The sequence below is a fragment of the Aythya marila genome, assembly GCF_965140915.1.
Source record: "Aythya marila genome assembly, chromosome: 13".
Classification (NCBI taxonomy): Eukaryota; Metazoa; Chordata; class Aves; order Anseriformes; family Anatidae; genus Aythya; species Aythya marila.
In genome coordinates this window covers 14,083,275-14,095,679 of record NC_139054.1, presented here as the reverse complement: position 1 = coordinate 14,095,679, position 12,405 = coordinate 14,083,275, and the positions used below count along the sequence as shown (strand labels likewise).

General features: G+C 41.7%; 1 long non-coding RNA gene across 1 annotated transcript; it reads left to right on the top strand.

Annotated features, from left to right (window-relative positions):
* Window positions 1-4,949: 4,949 nt before the first annotated feature.
* LOC309883281 lies at window positions 4,950-8,283 on the top strand. Its single transcript, XR_014318430.1, has 3 exons — window positions 4,950-4,975; window positions 7,248-7,314; window positions 8,227-8,283. It is a non-coding gene; the product is annotated as an uncharacterized lncRNA (long non-coding RNA).
* Window positions 8,284-12,405: the final 4,122 nt, after the last annotated feature.

The following is a 12,405-nucleotide window of genomic DNA, read 5'->3' as shown; positions in this document are numbered from 1 at the left end:
TTGAGGGAGAGGGATCTTTTCTTGGCATATCAACTAATTCAAGGTGCTTTTTTTGTGTGGGAATAAAATCTTTTTTTTTGATTAACCTGTAAATTGGGAAACTTTATAAAATATGATTGTAATCATAAAGAACTGCTAATTATGGTATGAATAGTGTCTGCTGTGGCTTCTCCTAAATACCTGAGTTGACTTTATCAAAGAAATAAGGCAGCTATAGTCAAAACGTAGCAAATGGAAAAAACAAAACAAAACAGAAAAAAACAACACAAAGATTGGAGTTGACTGCTTTTTCTGTACTGGAATATTCCTGATTTTGTCTCAAGTTGGAGCAAGCTTTATGGTTCTCATAGCAGAATCAGGGGGAATGGATGGAAAGCTGAATTGTTTCTTCTTTGTTGAAATAAAAACGTAGTCACAGGAACAGAAAGTAGTCTTAAAGAAGGACCAGAGAAAGTGGAAGGAGGAGATGAAGAAAATGATAACAGAAAACTGTCAGGGTGTTGTCACCGGAGATTGGAATTGGAGAGTTGAGACTGTCAGTGTTGGGGTGTCACGTTTCTTGAAGGTAACCATACCTGGTTCTGCTCAGATGAGGGCAAGCTACAGCTCAAGTTGCAGTTCTGCATTTGTGTTGAATACGGTCTTAATATTCCAAATGTCAGACCAAACCACCCAATGGAGGAACTTGAAGTTTTTGTTTGTTTGAAACCTGGAATTTCTCTTGATTTCTCTTGAATTTTCTGAATCTGTCCCTGGGATGCTGCTTGTAAGAATGTTTAGAACTTAATGCTGGAAATTCAAGAAATTCATGCAAATATGGGTAGTCTTGGTATCTCTAGGGATGTAGTGGAAGCCATAATCTATGTTGATTATGGAAACAATTCTCCAATTATAGAACCACTGGATTTTGGAGATACTTTTGCTTTGAACAAGCATTTATGTTTGATTATTATTTATTTTTAATGCTCAGTTTAAACAACCAAAATTGTGATCTAAACATTAAATTAAAACCTCGTCATGAGTTGGTTTGTGTATGTTTCCAATTGCTTTTATGTTAAATGGCTTACATGGATGGTGTTACTTGTCTTGAAAGCAGGTTGACATACATATTAATGAGACCCAGGTGTTAACTTCATGCTGTTTCTTTCCAACTAAGATAATCTTTACATTAACTTAAAATGTTTTTTTTTACATGCTTCTTGCAATAATTACATGACAGCACTTAGTGCACCATAATGTTCCTACATTACGGCCCCCTCATTTTATTCTTTCCCTTCTTGAGTCTCTTTAAGCTGCAGACAAAACAGGGAGCTATAGTAGATACAGTTCAACATAAGCTGAGTACAAAAATACTGAGGAACCTACCAAAATACCAGTAATAAAGTGGATTCAGTGCTCTCTAGCCCAAAAGACAGTCTTGGTGTATTCCTAGCTTCCCCTGACTCTACATAGCTTCATAGCAGTTCTTTAACTAACATGACTTTCCTTATTTTCCTTGCTGCCAGAAGATGGTACCATCTTATATGGAGATGAAAAATGTTGCATTTAGGTTTGGGAGCTGCAGCACAGATAGCTTTTACTTGTGACCTTTTATTTTAAAGATAAGGAATGCTGTCAGTGATAGAGGTGTGCTCTTGGACTTGTTGGAGCAGGCTGGGCAGTTGGTACAGCTAATCCTAGGAAAGACACTACTGGGCTGCAGAACTGCAATTCAACTGTAATTCCTGCAGCACTGACTTCATCCCTTTGCTTGCATGTGAGGTCTTGGAAGCTTCTAAAGCATTGTTGGCTGTCACTGGAAAGCAGAATTCATGTGTGTTAAATGAAATCTGCAGAATTATGCTCTGCACAGCTCTGGCTTAGCATGATGGATGTTTAATTAGCAAAAGGAGCAAGGGGTGAGCATCTGTAATAGCTTGTATGAGAAGAGCTAGTTGAATGTGGAGGGATATGAGAAAAAGGAAGAATCCTTTAAAATCTGAGCCATCCAAAACAAAGCTAAATTCCAAGGAGTTTAGGAAGAAGACCCATGTTTCATAAGTAGACCTAGTTCCTGTAGAAGCCCAAATCTGAATTCCTTTGGATGTTGGACTCTAGTTGGACTGTGTGGTTTCACTCTGCTTGTGATAGCTGATTCTTCACATGCATTTCAGTACCTGGCACAAGAACATTGTTCCTCTGAGAGAGTTTAATCCTTCAGGATGCTAGACTTCATGCCCCTGATCTGATCAGCCACTTTGGCTCTAGTTCTGCATGGGACTTAGGCATGTGCTGAATGTAAGTATTAAACTCATGCTGTGTAAGAGCCGAAATGCTTCCTATCCTACAAGCTTACTCCCAGGCCAACTAATGGCTCATAATGGGTGTATTAATCCCTGGTTATGTAAAGTATTTGGATTGCCCTACTAGAATAAATAGCTCGGTACATTTACATCCAACACAGACGCTTATTTATAGGTTTTAAAGGATCAGTACAAGAAGTACAGGAATAAATATATCTTTAAAAAGGAAAGAAAAGGAATTAGATTTATTCAGTTCAATTTACTGCATGTTGCTAAAGGACAGTGTATATATAGCAAGTGTATGTACTCAGGTTACAGAAATAAATTGATTTAGTAGTGTTGCTAGACTGAAATGGATGTAAAACACAAAAGTATTTTAACAGCAAGCCAAGACAAGCAGTGAGTTATGAATCCTTTCAATTAAATTTTTAAAAACATGTTTATTTTTCCTTTTAATTTGAAATTATGAGCTCAATGAGCACTTAACTTTATTTCCAATATTAGTTACAGGTACTAATGGCTTCATTTACATTAGGTTAAATCATTACATTAAACTCTTGCTCAAGCAAATCTTTTTATGGGAGTCACTAAGAGTTCTTGTGTTAGGCGACAGGGCCAGAATTTACAGCTTATGGGAGTTGCTATTAAAATGTTAGCTTCTTTTAATGGATAGAGGTGTCAAATAGCTGCTCCCTAGAAGAATTTTTTTTAGCAATGGGATATTGGGTGGGTCTTTGTAAATGTTTTGGTGGAGAAGAGCTGGTTGTGAAGGTGGTCAAAGAAAGAGTGGAGAGCAGAAGGGCTTTGTGGAAATAGTTGATGAGTTTTTTTTTCAATGGCGGGGAGGAAGCGCTTGTCTATTTTTGTCAATGTTTTGAAAAATGTCATCAGTTCTCAAGGACTGTCAGCAGGATTGTGAAGCTGGCACATTGGAGGGTGATAGAAAGAGAGCATTTGGCCTGTTCTTCTCACCTAGAAACCCTGCTCCTCTCGCCAACCCCCCGACAGCTGAGATTTCACTTCTTCACAAGTCTGCGAGAAGGGAAGAACAGAACCAGAGCTGGAAGGGACCTGCTAAGGGCTGGCCCCAGGCACGAGCACAATGTGCTGTTGCTTAAGGCAGGAAACAAGTGGAGAAGGTGACCACTCTGCCTGCTCCATTTTACAAAGCTCCTGGTGGAGCACTGGCTCTTTTGGCTCCACGGTATAGAGAGGAATTTACCCTCCAGAGCCTGTGGTTTGCATCAGAGCACGTGTGGCATTTTCAGGTAGCATCAGGCTGCAGGCATCTCTCCTGAGCGTCTTCTGCAGGCATGGCAAGCGAAAACTGGAATCTGCCAGACTTAGTGTCCTGCAAGAGCAGAAACATGTACAACTCATGTACCACAGGCACTGGTAATTCCACTGGCTGTTCTTGATTTAAGCTGAACCTCCGTGTCATAACTGGAATTTCCTCTGTGAGTCTGGGCTTTCAGAGAGGTCTGTGTGTAACCAGGGAGACTCCAGCAAAACCTGCAAGAACAGAATCCTTTTGCTGTAGTCATTAAGCTAATGAGCCCCGGTAGGATGGCACAAGGACCCAAGGGACAGGGCAGGAAGGAAGCAAGAAGGCTGATGTAAGCTGTGGCCAAGGCAAAAGAGCATGATAAATTAAGTGAAAGTGCAGTTGTGTTTGCCTTGGCTGCTGCAAGCTTGAAAGATTAGCAGATCGATGGATCCTGGCTGCAGAGGGTGAGAAACAAGTGGGCTTGTGAGGTGTGCAATTTTTATATTAGATATAAAAACAAGAGTTTATCTCTTGGATTTGTAAAGCTTTTACAGCTCTGATTGAGATGATGAACTGATTCTAGATGGGAATTTCAATTTTTAGAAATACTTAGAATAAAAGTTATTATGTGAATGCCATACTGCTACCAGGAGACAAATTTTTCACTGCTGGAGCAAGAAGTCTTCAAAGATGACTACAGAGCTGGTTGGGTCCATTACCCCTGAAGTGATTTTTCCCCAGCACAGCTCTGGCAGAGGTCAGGATGTTGATGGGACATTTGCAGGGAAGCAAACAGGGTGCTAAACTGTCAGGCAGGGCATGTTCTCAGCTCCATGGAGTCCAGCTCTCACTTTCCTGGGTTCATAATGACTGAGAGAATAAAACATTCATTGCAGACTTAAATTATCTCTTTTGGAGGAGGAAGTTCTCTGGTGGGATTGCTTATCATTTGAGTACAAAAAGTCCCCACTACTAACTTCCAGAGTGAACACCAGTATTTTTTAGAGATCTCTCCCATATCTCATGCCTGGCTCCTTATAAAGTGAGTGGAGAGTTCATGAGACCTCAAGCAGCAGACACCAGACTCATCCTGAGGCTACTGTAAGCTGTAAATGGTTCTCAAAAAATCTGTTAAACTAGAATGCAGCATCTCTCTGCCTCCTTAGATAGAAGCTTGTCTTTTTCTTTGTGAGGTGTTCTTGTGCTATAAATCCCAACCACTGAGATGTGTGTAGTTGACATCAGGTTTTGAAAGACAGCAGAGACTGACTAGACTTTCTTTTTCCAGAAGTTATTCATGATTGAAGATGGGGAGAAGAAACAAACAGCACATGCTGAATGCTGGGGAGACAGTACTCAGACCATGGCATTGGCTAGCTGGTGCAAGAACAGATACAAACTGAAGTGCATGGAGATCTACGGACAAGTTAGTATTTTCACTCATTTTTATTACTGCACAACATTTCTCATTATAAAACCTTGCTTCAAACTGTCAGTGACTTTTCCACCCTTTCAACATTTAGTTGAAATTTGTTCACCTTCACTCCAACTTGTAGTTCTTCTGAGATATTCTGTGTGTGTAGTTCTCCGGATGTTGGGGTAATCACGGACTTGCTGTCACTCCACTGAAGTAATCAGATATGAAGTTACCCATTAATTATGGAGAGGGGTGTGCCTTTTCAATGCTTCATCAACCCCTATGTTGCTGACATTGAACTAAAGACTGTTAGGAATGTCTTATTCAGGATGCCCTGAGGAAGGATTCTAGTTATTTTTATAAATACCCTTCATTTCTCCTGCTTTCGAAAGGCTTCCTTTCACAAAACACCTCTTCTCTGAAAGAAAAAGAAACAACCCCCCAAAGAACAAGCAAAAAAAAAAACAAAACCAACCAACAAAATTTGCTGTCATCTGCAGTCTTTAAGAAATGGCTGAAAGTGCACTTGGTACTTGAGTTCCCAGGAGAGTGTCACAGTGGGTGAGGCCGGTGTGGTAATTGCTGACCATGGGTAAGACTGAGGGGGAGTGCTTGAAGGAATAGTAACAAGAGATTGCTGCTTACAGCTGTCCAAATTTGCTCTCCTTTGCATCTCGGTAATGAGCAATTAGGACTTGCAGAGCAGCTTTATTTGTTTGCCCTGGTTTGTTCAATGTGCCAGGGTTTGCCTTATCTCCTGACTTGTTACGAGGTCTTGAAATTTTCAGCTAGTTGCTGTTAGGTTTTTGCTGCCTTGGAGGCTTTGGAAGAGCCCGTTAAATCACAGTGTGACTGCAGAGGGGCTGGAAGCAGCATATTGAGGCAGTCTTGAGATCTAGGACAAGCAGGCTAACTTTAGGGTATTGGTCCTCACTGGAGGGTAGAAGTAAACTTCCAGCTGTGGCCCAGGTTTCTTTTGGGAGGGCACGCCATGCAAAATAGGCATGGGGTGCTGATTCTGGAGCAAGATGGAGGTTCCTTTGTTCTAAGGCAACTCCACGTCCAGCGGAGGTGGTGGAGGCATATCAAAAGGTGGCTGGGATCTTTTCAGACATTTGGCTTTGAATTGTTAAATTTAGCTAAATGGAATTTCTAAGCTGGGAAGTTCCAATCAGCATTAGGGCCTGGCTCTTCAAGCTTGGAGTGACCCATATGGCTACGGTAAAATAGGTTGGATAGTTCTCGTATGCCATGTGAATACCTGAGCCTCCGAGCTAAAAAGTCACCGTACTCCCTACCTTGAGGGGGTACATACACATTTCATAAAGAGAACAACAATTACTGTAGGAGATTGCGTATCATCAAGCATATAATATCTGTTGCTTAAAAACAATCAATTTTAGGCTATAAAATTATATATATAAATATATATTAATCAATAATCAAGCTCAAGAAATAATTCCCAGTGTTGATTACAAAGTAGACCAGTTTCAACAGAATTGAGTTGGTCCAGAGAGATCCTGGTGTTTTTAAAAAAAAAGACAAACACTACCCTGATAAACAGATTTGAAACCTTATTCTGCGATGAGTAGAAAAAGGATTTCTTTTATCTCTATAGATTTTTCTTTTCCTAGCTGAATTAGCAGATAGGCTGTCTTGCTGATTTTGTGATAGAGTGTAGCTGGCAGATTCTACTCTTTGCTGTTATTTGAAGAAGTTCAAAGTGAAACAAAAGTATTTGGGGCTGAAATGAGTAGTTCAAGCCAAAATGAATAGTTACTGTTTTAAGAAATAATTTTTTTATATAAATATATATACATATATATAAATACACGTGTGCACACACACATGCATAAATGTAAACAAAATGAAATAGCTTCTGGTCTACCTGAAATGTGTTTTTCTCTCTCCAGCTAACCAACTGATCCAAAGGGATCAGTTATTCACACATCTCTATTGGTGAGGAATGTTTGCCTTTGTCAAATTGTCAGGTTTGTAATGAAATTGTAGTATACTGTAATAGCTTCTATCACAATTTTCTTTTAGGGTTCTTCTTCACCAGCTCGCTTAGAAACCTGACTTTTCAAATATAAGGATCCTGTGTCACCAACTTCAACCTAGGCTATAATTTCACCACATAGTTTTTCAGTAAAAATTCTAATTTCAGAAAGTGTCTTAAGGCAGCTGCTTTGCTTCCCCTTTAGGCATGTTTGGTTTCTCTTCTGACTTGTATCAGAAAGAGTTGGGGGGAAAAGTCATAATTTCTTCTTTTCTTTTTTAGTAACCTTTTCATCAAACATGAAGAGCTGCATGTCTTTTTGCTTCAAATAGTCTATCCTTAGGCAATGGTAAGTAGAAAAATGTGTTTCTGCCTTGAAAATCTTATCACCTTGCTTTCAGATTCTTCACTTCTCTTGTATCTCTGTGCATCCTTTGTTGACTGGGCATGTACTGTAACAACATTATTTATGTTAAGTACAGGAAAGAGCTGTACATTAAGAGTTCAAAGGCAGTTTGTAATTCAATAGAGATCAGGCATTTCTTTGATTTGCAGCTGGTTTAAAAAAATGAAAATGAAATACAAATCATCATTTCCTTCCCTCAATTATTTTGAAAAATAGAATAACATTTATGCCTTAGAAAATGATATTTTCTTAATCTAAAAATTATACTTAAATAGACATGGTTATTAGGAAACTTTTCGAAATGTGCAGCTTGGGGTTAATTTGATATAAAGAGGACAGTCATGAGTTTATCAATGTCCCTTAGTGGATAAACAGGGTAAGAGCCCATGGGATACCATTGCCCTCCCCAGTCCCTAAGTAATGGAACAGTTTTTACTCAGATGCAGCGAGCTAGACAGTCAGGCTTGGGTGACCAGAGTGGAAAAGCTGCTTGTTTTGCTTCTCCAGTCTGCCCCTGAGCTGAAGGAGATTACCCCCACCTCCACTTGGGTCTCAATAAGGGCTCTGCAGGTTCAGAAATCTCAGGACACGAGGGGTAGCATGGCTTTGAGGTCAAGGGGCACTGCTGTGAGAGCACAGAGCCTGGAGCCAGAGGGCTGAGGTGGGCTACCAGAGGAGAGCAGGACCCAGCAGGACCCTGCGTCCCCAGGGTGCTGAGCAGGTAGTGGGAGGGGAGGAGGTGTAGGTGTTGCAGTCACTTCTTGCATCTGAGCCAATGGGCCATTGCCGGGACTGGAAATAGACGTAATTTTAATGCAGAAGACCTAGGGTGATGTGGGATGTGTCCCATTCCAGGTGACGTTAATGAGGCCTGTGGACATGACAGGAGAGAGGACACCGCAGATTCTTCAGGTTTGTGAATCTCATCCCTCTAGCAAGCCCCTGAAATATTGGATCCGAGAGGCAGTCCTAATGTTTTACCAGGTACTGTAAGCAGCGCGGCAAAATGATTAATGAGACCTGGCCCTAGCTCTGTCAAAGCCAGATCTGTTGGGCTGCACAGTTTCTTCTTTTTTGGAATATTCTGCTCAGCAGCATGTTGCAGTACAGACTCATCAGCAAATGAGTAGCAGATGGAGCAGTGACACATTTTATCTTGCAGCAGCAGGGACATTGTATGTGCTAGGAGCTTTCAAGAAGTTAGTTTCATGTGAAGTATGTGATTGAAAAAAAAAAGAAAAAGCTGCTGATATTTTTTTGCTCTGCAAAATTGCAGATGGACAAACAGAGAGGAAGGCAGTTGTCTCCAGGGTTGCAAGGCAGTAACAAGAATCAAATGTTCAAGAAGTTAAAATTAAAACCATTGCCATGGCAAAAACATGCATCTCTGCATCCTGTGCCCAACTGAAGCACCATGGATTAGTTTTTGTTTCAGGTAGTATCCTATCAGTGAGGGCTTTACAAGTTGGTAGGTAGAGTTACTGCTCTTTGAATGCTGGGTGCTTCCTGTCCTGAGAGCAGTCGCAGTTAATCCATATTTTAGGCCTTGTATAAATTGATTCTTCCACCCCTCCTAATACGTAGCAGATGAGAAGACATTGTAAAGGAAATTTGAAAAGGAATCTGAGCTGAGACTAAGTTTCAGGATTGTTTGATTTCTGGGCTCTGCTGATGCATACTTCTTCTCATAAGCTCCAAGCACCATAATGTTTACTACGATGCCCAGACTGGAAACTGCTGATTGTGGAGTTCTGGTCTGGAAAAGCAGGCGTTACAAGGCAAGTTGTCTGCATTTGTCCAGACAACATCTAACACCAGAAGATCCAGCCATGTTCAAGGTGTGTGTGGGGTTTAACTTGTGATTGTCCTTGCGGTAACTCATTTTCCTCTATTTTAGCAGACATACAGGGGGATGAATACTGCCTGGTTTATGTGGGCAATGCTTTCCTTTCTTGGTTGCCCTGATATTCATGCTGCATTCAGGGATTTGGCAAGTATTTTTTCCCAGTGACTGTACTGATCTATCCAGAGAGAGCATATGCAGTTGGCAACATACTGCGTGCCTTGCTGTTTACCAGGAACGAGGCACATCCATAGATGTCAATTTGCCATGGCAATGCTGTACAGTATTGGTAGATTTGGGCCAATGCACCCAAAAATGTCACCGCCCTCCCAGAATCTGATTATTCTTGAGATTGAGCTTGTTCAGATGAAGAAAGGTACAGGTAGCAGCAGGGAATCAGTCACAATAAACCAACTGTCCCTTTCTGTCCTTTATCACAGTCTCTACTGTGTCTTCTACAATAATTAATATCCTGTTTTAGTGCGCATAAGACATAATTCAACAGTCCATTCTCCTCACTTGCCCTTTGTTGTGACGTCCTTGAGGCACAAAGGGCTGTGACTTATAACAATAGACGAACTGGGAGCCATGTGCTGGGCTGTGAGGTCTGTCATGCTGTGCAGAGATGGGAGATGCTGGCAGCCAGCTTCAAGCCTGGAACTTCCTGAATTTAAATGTGTGGCTGCACTGCATTAGATTAAAATGTGGTGACTACTGGGAGAAGACAGAAAGAGCGGAAGTGGGACACTTGGGTGAGCTCCAGAGCTTTCCAGACAGTAAAAATGCCATGGTGGGAAAACCCTTCCCCTTCCCCACAACCGTTGGCCAGACCAAATTCCCAGTCCCAAAGCTTTTGAGACAGAGAATCTGTAACTCCCTACTGATGATCTTTCTGCTGGCTGTGGTCTAGTAAGACAACAGTCGGATGTTTTTATTTGTAGTTGAAAGCTTTGTTAAAGCACCCAGCTCTGCACCCAGACAGCAAAGCACCCGAGGTGCCTACCCAGAGGCACACGAGTGAGTTAGTGACCATGAAATCTGAGAGTCCTGCTGCAGCTAGGTAGAATTTAAATACCAATTTTGCTGAGAACCTCCAACCAGCTCTTACGAACAAATAACAAAACTTCCCTGAAGAGGGTCTGATGTATATGCTAGTCAGGGAGCTTTGAGTGCTTTTGGAATCAGATTTGTTTTCATATAGAAGGCTGATGGAGAGGAGAGAGAAAAAGACAACCCTTTTTATCCTTGGGATCAAAGTTTAGATGAACTCTGAGATGTGCTTATGAAGCTTGGCTGTCCCAAGGCCAGCTCCTCTACTTATATTCTGAGCAGAGCTGCTGAGATCTCACAGAAGTTCATATATACCAAGGAAATCTTCGTGCTGCTCTGCCAGGTGTGCTTTCCCTCCTTTTTGAGGTGTGTGTAGATACGGATACAGAGCTGTACTTGTAGGCAGCAAGTGACCAATGTGATGTTCAGGTATGGGAAACCTGAAAGTTATCACCTGTCAGGGACACTGCCTTGTGTGAAGGGCATGTCTGAGAGGTCTAGGTGCATTTTAGTGTACGTATTCAGTCCTGAAAGAATCAAAGTAGGGTCATTTTTTCACACTTAGTGGGGGTTTTGTTTTCTGAATTTCAGCTGAAGACTACAGTAGAGCCAGTCTGACCTCTTTTTGGTAGCATGTAAAAATGATATTCTAATGACAAGCACATAAGTCCAGGTATTTTCTGCTCTTCTCTCTCTCTCTGAAGATCAAAGACCATCTAACGACGACAGTAATGAGTCTCCCAAAGGAATCAAGATTCAGGATTTAATATTTTGCCATTTGAAAACAACCAGACCTTTTATCACAGGAGAGAAAGGGAGGCACAGTGAAGAAAAAAGCATTCTGACAACAGTCAGCAATGCTGCAATGCTCAAATGATCTGTTGAAATACTGGCCTTGTCACACCTGGCTAGGCTGGGCAGAGCTGTAACAAGAGAACTTATTTTCTCTTTGAAATCTTTTTTTTTTTCTTTTTTTTTTTCCCTCCTTTGTGAGAGAGAATAATGAAGCAGTTGTTAGCACACAGAACTTTTACACCGGGCTAAGGAAGGTATGGGGGCAAAAGCTTTAAAGTGCCTGTCGATTATTTGATATATTCTGAGTTGTGATTTCTGAGGCTTCATTCTGAGGCACACATTCATTGTGGTCAGGGAAGGTCTTGCCGTACACTTTAATCACCTGCTAATCTTCTCAGGGACATTGACTTTCTGGTTGGCTGATAAATGCAGACAGCATCACAGAGCATGAGAATGGGAAGAAACGAGGGTGCTAGAGGCACACATTGCAGCTCTTATATATTTGACACCTAATGGTTGGAGGCCTGACTGATGCGAAGAGGTTTACAGAATGGTATTGTGCTCCTCAAACCCTGGCTCTAGGCTCTTCCTGACACTGAAAGGTGTTTCAGACTTCAGAGGTGAGGATGCTACTCTCAGTAGCAGTTGGTCAGAACACTAAGACAGCAACAAATGAGGGAGGTGTGTGTTGAGTTAGGATGGAGACATGTCTCAAAGAAGAGGGCAAGTGCCCTGCTCTTCAGGGAGGTTGTGGGTGGCATGAAGAGACAAGTACTTCCCTTCTGGAGAAGATGGGGAGGTTGAGGCTGGTGTCAGTCGCGCATCACTAGAGGATGAGAGTGGCTGGAGTTGGTAAAAGATAAGAATAATTGGGCTTCAGGAAGGGAGAGCTGGAAATACACATTTTACTTGAGAAAAAAAAAAAAAGACCGAATGTGAGGCTGTACACAACAAATTGCAGTTACCTGAACAGACAGAGGGGCAGGCTGCCACCAGCAAGGCTCCACAGGTAATGCAGAGAGAGCAAAGTGCCTCTGTCTGGGAGCAGCAAACCACTGGAAGCTATCCTCTGATCAGCGTCATATGAGCAGCTCCTTACTTAGGTCACACTCTCAACAAAAAGCCTGTCCTCCTTCCCTTTTGTAGTGTGGTCTGTCCTCCTGGGGAAAGGTGGTTTGGGAAGTGATTGACAAAAGTCTGAAGAGGTCCCCTTCTGCTGTGGATGAGTAACTCTCCTCTGGTGCTGTGGTGTTTGAAATCCTCTGCAAAACAGACTCCTAACCTTGTCATTAACGTCTCTGGCATGGTTGGGAGGAATGAAGGATGAGCTTCAGCTGAACATTAAT